This window comes from Triticum dicoccoides, chromosome 2B (genome assembly GCF_002162155.2).
Source record: "Triticum dicoccoides isolate Atlit2015 ecotype Zavitan chromosome 2B, WEW_v2.0, whole genome shotgun sequence".
Taxonomy (NCBI): domain Eukaryota; kingdom Viridiplantae; phylum Streptophyta; class Magnoliopsida; order Poales; family Poaceae; genus Triticum; species Triticum dicoccoides.
The window spans coordinates 34,586,990-34,593,502 of NC_041383.1; the positions used below are offsets into that span (position 1 = coordinate 34,586,990).

The 6,513-nt window shown below is 49.6% G+C and overlaps 1 protein-coding gene across 1 annotated transcript in view; it reads left to right on the top strand.

Annotated features, from left to right (window-relative positions):
- The window catches only part of LOC119361969, a 54,244-nt gene continuing 47,731 nt past the window's right edge, over positions 1-6,513 (top strand). The window contains exon 1 of the mRNA XM_037627149.1: positions 1-111. The gene's annotated coding sequence lies outside the window, so the exon portion shown is untranslated. The remainder of the gene's footprint in view (positions 112-6,513) is intronic.

A 6,513-nucleotide genomic window follows, 5' to 3' on the forward strand; every position in this document is an offset into this window, starting at 1 on the left:
CTCCCCTTCTCTCTCTCCTCGGCCAGCCATCAATAAGCAGAAGCACGCCGTCTAGTTGCTTCATTTGCTCACTTCGCCGTGCCCTGCAGCTGTTATTTCATCCATCTTCAGGTTAGCCACTAATTAAGCATCTTTATCACTTCAATTTGTGTCCTCAACTCCTGATTGCCTTACATGATAAGCTGGCCGCCAGCTGCTTCATACTTCCGTAAATTTCTATGTTATATGTAAGCCAGTGGCTAATCCCATACATCACCCCTTTTTCCCCGGATCTGGTCCTTGCATTTACAATTTTTAGATGTCTTTTCCACGGACATGTCTTTCTCACAAAAAATAGCCCTACGCTCTGTTTGAACTAATCCTTTATGAAGCCAAATCCGCGTCGTAGATCATGCATGTTAGGAATCGCGTTCTGCAGTTTTGTTGATTTTTTACGCTAAAATATACGAAACATATGGAGAAAATCTATGTGTTAGAGTGCCCACTGAATTCAGATTGTTGGTCGTTCGATCTTACGAACTCAGCCCATCTCCTCCGCCCAAAAAACAATCATCGCCAAAGATCCTATCGCGTTGACTTCATTTGGCAAATACAGAAATAATCGAGCAGCCCCAGCGTCGCGGCTTCCGGTCCCGGGGCGACACTGGAGGCGACGACTCCGCCCCGTCCAACACTCTCCGCCACTCCTCCCTCGTCTCGCCGTTGCCTGTTTTGCCCGCTCGGATCCGGCGGCGGCATAACCGTTTCCCTCTCCTGCCTCGCTGGGGGCGCCGCTGGGATGTCGCATCTGGAGGCTTCTGACTTGGCGGAGATTGCACTTGCCTCCGATGGGGCAGCCGACGCGAGTGCTCGAGGCTCGATATCAGATCGCACTAGATCTGCCTGCTCTGGTGTCGTCGGTGGTTCGTACCCTCTATATGCCGCACTCGTCTATGAAGCCGAATACGGATTGTAGGTCGCTCATGCATGAAGGATTTCTGAGTAATTGCTAGGAACCCCGTTCTGCCTTCTCCTTTGTTTTTCACGCTAAAATTTACGAAAATATATCGAGCATTTATTTGTTTGAGAGCCTCCTAGCCAAATTTTGTCAGGGCATCTCCAACGCTGATCCACAAATCGAACACCACATCTGTCCATGCACTGGGACTGGCTAGTTCGTGCAAACGCATGCGGGAGCCTTGCATTCAACCATAACCGCATACATCTCAAACCAGATTTTATAAAGGAGGATGATTTTCATACAAACCGGATGATTTTCATATAAACCAGATGAAAACATTTACATTTCAGACATATTTCACCAAAAATATAGTGGACTAGGCTAGGCTATATTCTAACCTAGTCTATCGCGGGGTGCGGCAGAACCCCATTCCATGATATGTATTTCCTATGTCCGGCAGCTCGCTCATAGGACCGCCGTGAGCCCCGGAGGTATATGCTTTAGAGGGAGAGGCCTCCGCCCCTAGGAAGCACGGGTCAAGGTTGGTTTTTGAGAGTGGGAAGATGGTCACCATGGCCTACATAGGACCAAAGCGGCGGCGGCCTCCCACGGTCTACTATTCCTCGCTATCGGCAATGGCGGGCGTGCTGGCTTCGTTGTGGTGGCCGTAAACTTGGCCCGACGCTTCATCGATCTCCATGAAGGCGGTTTCTTTCTCCGCCCGTGTTGGCGTTCTCTTCCGTGTGCCGGCCTGGAGCGGAGCGGTAGGACAGGAGTAGGGCCTCTTGCTTGGCCACATATGCCAGGTTGCCCTTGTTGGCGTTCTCTTCCGCGTGCCGGCCTGGAGCAATTTGTCAGTTCTTCGCGAGCCGCCTTGGAGCGGAGAGCTGCTCCTTCGCGTGGCGGCCTGGAGCAACTGCTCTACAAACGTGGTGCCGGCCTGGAGCGGCAAAGGTGATGGAACGATAGTTGCTCTACTGGAAAGGTTGCTGGCAAGCCACCCAAATCCGGCGAGCTTAGTGGGCCACCCAGCCGGCCGCAATGCTGGAAAGCTCATTCTTCTGCTGGCCAGAGAGGCCTTCGGAGCCAGATCCCCTGACGTACGGCCACCTGACGTTGGGCCACTGACGCGTGGGTCCGGGTCCACACGTCAGCGAGTGCGCCGTACGTCAGAGGAGCTGCGTCCGGGGCCTTCCTACAGGGCTTGAGCTGGATTCCATGGAAGGTGTGGTGCAAGGTGCAGGTGGAGATCGGCGGGTGGTGCAGTTCTTGCACGGCCGGTGCCCGGTAACGTTTAAATAGTGGGCGGACGCGAGGGGCCTACTAGCGTGGTGTTTAATGCCGGTCGACACATGGACAGACGTGTGGTGCCAGAGTAGGTTTCTCGGCACATGCGCCGGTTCGAATGATGTAGACGGGCAGATGAATACCATTTACATGCGAAGAGAAGGTGTATACAGAGGCGTGCAGATCACAGATTTGCCCCTCGCGAAAGCATTGATTTGCATTTATGAGAAGCACAACTATCCTATGAAAAAGAAGAAAAAAGTTATGCTTACAAATTTGCTTCTCCTGGAAGTATAACTTTTCTTCAGCGAGTCTCTGGCAAAAAAATGTGCTTTCACGAGAAGCACCAATTTTCTTCTCGTGGAAATACAACTTTGCTTCCGTGATGTCCTTCTCTGAAGAAAAGGAAAAAGCACAGCATGTGCTCCTAAACAAAAGTGAAGAACCCAGCTATGATTTCGAGATCTGATATTTTTTGGGGTTTTAATTTTATTGCGCAAACCCTTTTTCGGTTTTTATTTTGTTCTATTCTTTTTTGTGCTTTTATTTTGTTTTTCGGTTTTTTATAGAGAAAGGTTTCTTGGACCTATTAACATGTGATCTAGTATCGGAGATCTCGATTGGAGAAATCTAACAGTGAAGATGCTCCCGGAATTGTACGCATTGTTCAAGAGATCAATAATTTTGGATAAATGAATCTAGAAAAGAAACACCAAGGTTGCCATAAATGACGCATGCAGTGCACCACTTGTCTTCTCCTGAGAAGGTAGGGTAACCTTTACAAGGCCCTTTACTGAAAATTGCTTTCGCCCGCTTTATACATATATAAAGCAACAACCAACATCCGAGCCGATACAAACCACATCAACACACACTACAGGCCAGATACATAGGTGCCAAGGACCTATGACAACAACACACCGAACAACTCAGAGTAGACTAAAGAATGATCATAAGCAACACTACGGAGCCGCTGGAGCCCTTCCTGGTGAGGACATCGCGAAGAGGTGAAGTTCAGATTCGATGAACTGTGAGCTCCAGACGATGCCTTTAGGAACGACACAGCACCAAAGAGCCGCCATCGCCAAATCCAATGATCTAGATTTTCATCCAGGGCATGACGAAGAGAAAGGAGCAACCACAACGGATACTTCAAGAAGATGGCGATGCCCACGGGCACCGCCTTCCTCGGCCTGGCCAAAGTCAGGCAAGTTTTTCACCCCAGCAATCATACTCCGCCTTCACTCAAGGTGTGCCCGCGCACAAGACCCAAACGACACACCACCACAGAACATCAACCCGCCAGCCACCACACCTCCGACACGGCCATGGTTGCCAGCCTCCCGCACCTGAGTTGCGAGCTCAGTCAACGAGCACCTCAACTCCCACCACCCAAACCACCGCCCAAGAAACAAGACGCCCCATAGATCCTTCAGGCTGTGAGCAGTGAACCGTCCGGCTTGCACCGACCACCGACAGAGCCGCGGCGACTGGAACGACCAGATCGATCGGGGAGGCACCATGTCGTAGAAGAGGTGAAGCGGGAGCGGACCACGTCAACGCTCGGCACCCCTGCCGGCGACGGGTGGCACAACTGCATCGGAGCCACCTGTCACACTCACCACCTCTTCCAAACACCACCCTGACGCCCAACCTCTGCTCCTGGCCCGGATCTGCATCTGGCGAGGACCGGCCACCTGCCCAGCGACGCGGAGATCGCCGGAACGGCATAGCTGAAGCCGAAGACAACCAACTAGGGAATCCACACAGGCCACCTGCGAATGAAGGGACACCGGACCTGACTCCAGCCGTCGCCGCAACACCGGCCAGACCAAGCACCGTGATGCCACCACGTTGTAGCCCACGCCCATCGCAACGACCACGATAGGCCACTGCCTCCACTTCGCGCAGCTTGCCCACACCAGCTGGAAGGATCGAGCCGCAGCAGGCACCGCGCACAACCTGCATCCTCTACCTGCAGCCACCGCCGCCGGCCCACATCGTCTACTGCCGCCAACCGCCAGATCTGCGGCCGCCACAACCGTTGGCACACCCCACCACTTCGCAGCCAGCCACGCCGCCCAAAGCCCGGGGCGTCACCGCCGGAGAGCTTCTGCTGCGCCTCCACGCCCTACAGCCGTGCGGAGTACCGACACAGCGACGCCGGCCCGCACCGGTGCCCAGAGGCGGATTTGGGCCTGGGGCAACTGGGGCTGTAGCCAGAGGCGTGGCCCAACTAGCACCTATACGTGTAATAGCAAAAATTCCAGAATTTGAGATACAAAGAGGCCCAGCCCCAGGCTTTAGCCCATAGACGTAAAAGGCTACAACTATGCCAGCCCATTAGCCCAACTATAAGCCCTCCACGACTGTGCAGTTCCAATCGATCCGAACTGAAAACGAATCATGCAGTTGACCGCTCGATCGTCTCTCGCCTGATCGATCATAAATAAATCTCTAGCCCGATTCAAAGTGGAGAAACCCTCGCCTCGCCCAGACACTGCGCCGCCGCCCTAGTCAACCTGCGCCGCATCCCGTCCGGCATCCTGACCATCCACCTTTTGTTCTTCCCGTTCTTCTCCAACTCCAAGTCAAAAACTCCCGCGAAATTGCAGTGCACGCACACCTGGCTCCGCATGTAATTTGTTGTTTGTATCACGTAAATTCGGTCCATTTCGGTGAGTTGGTGATTTTAAATTCACTCCTTTTACTTAGTCAATTTTATTTCCTTAAGAACATGAGATGAATCGATGAATTACTATTTGGTGTGCTATATTGAGCTTGATGTATCTGCAAGCATTGATGATTTTAGATCGTACAGTGCAATAAAAAAAATGAGGAAAGCAAGGGGCTATTGCCTCATGCACTTTGTGAGAATGATATATTATGTTTTTTTTGTGCAATAATTTCATATGAACAAATGACTTGGTGTATATCTAGTGTCTTGATTTTAAATACTTGATTTTATGTTTATAACTCAAGGTCCTTCTACTATTGCGGGCAAAGAAATGATGGCCTCAAATTGAGGAAGTCTTCGTTAATTTGATATGAACGCTTGCCTCATACACTTTGTTAAAACTATCTTTTTTATTGAGTTTCCTCTCATGGTAACAATGAATTCATATTTCATTTTAAATATGAACTCGTAGCATACTTCTGACATGCTTTGGTATGTGTAGTATTTGACATTTTTTTAGCAACTTAACTATAGCCCTAGGCTTTGGGAAATCCTGGCTCCGCCTCTGCCGGTGCCCCTGCGCGAGGAGACGAGAAGTCCTGCAGCGGCCAACGCCAGCTGGGCTTCTCCTAGCCGCGTCCCCTGGCGGCGGCAAGGAGGAGGAGGGCCGGGAAGGGAGCTGCGGGCGGCGGGGCTAGGTATCCTCCCCGTCACGCACGGGCGTGACGAGGGAGGGAGAGGATAAGGTCCTACAAGGTTTCTCATTCAGCTTTGCAGCCAATCCACCAGCCCCCTCTCCTCCTACACACACAGGCTAGGCATCCTAGGTGACACATAAAAAAAAAGAACCAACGGCATAATTGTATGATTAGGAAGATGATGATACCTCGACCGCAAGGATCAAACAATCCTATTTCTAATGCTTTGATGTCTCATTAATACAAATTATATTTTTATGTAACGTGACGTTCCTATCAACAACGAGATGTGCGTAGTGACTTCATAAATTTTGAAATCCTGCAACCCCCTAGCCGTTCTACACTAGGCCTTGTATGAGCGTGCTAGTGCTTGCATCTACGTTGTAATTGGAGTTTCTAAAAAAGTCACATATGAAATCTAGACAGTACAATCCCGCAAAAAAAATATATAGACAGTACAAGAAAACATATTGTATGTATTGGACAAATCCCATAAATTGTTTGGTTCTTACATTGCACACATGAGCTGCAAACATGTAGAACACACAAGGTAGTATTTCTGTCTTCTAGTACCCACAAAAGGAAAACAATTGTATATGCTATAAAATCTAGCCAGTGCTCTTGTGGCTTAAAAAATCTATTTGTGTACGATTCTCCCTCTTTTTACAACAGAAGTTGCCTGAAAATATTTGTGTAAAAAAGTTTTCATAATGTAAAATAGGTGCACAAAACATAACTTATAAATTTTAAAACCAAATATGTCCAGGAAATATTATTTTTTTGGAGAAAAGTATTGCTTTGCACCTCTGTATAAATATAGATTTAGAGATTAGAAGATGTTAGGTGTTAAGGTTGACAAGCTTGCCGTACAAAAACAACTGACGGTGTACCCAAGTACTTGGACTATTTAG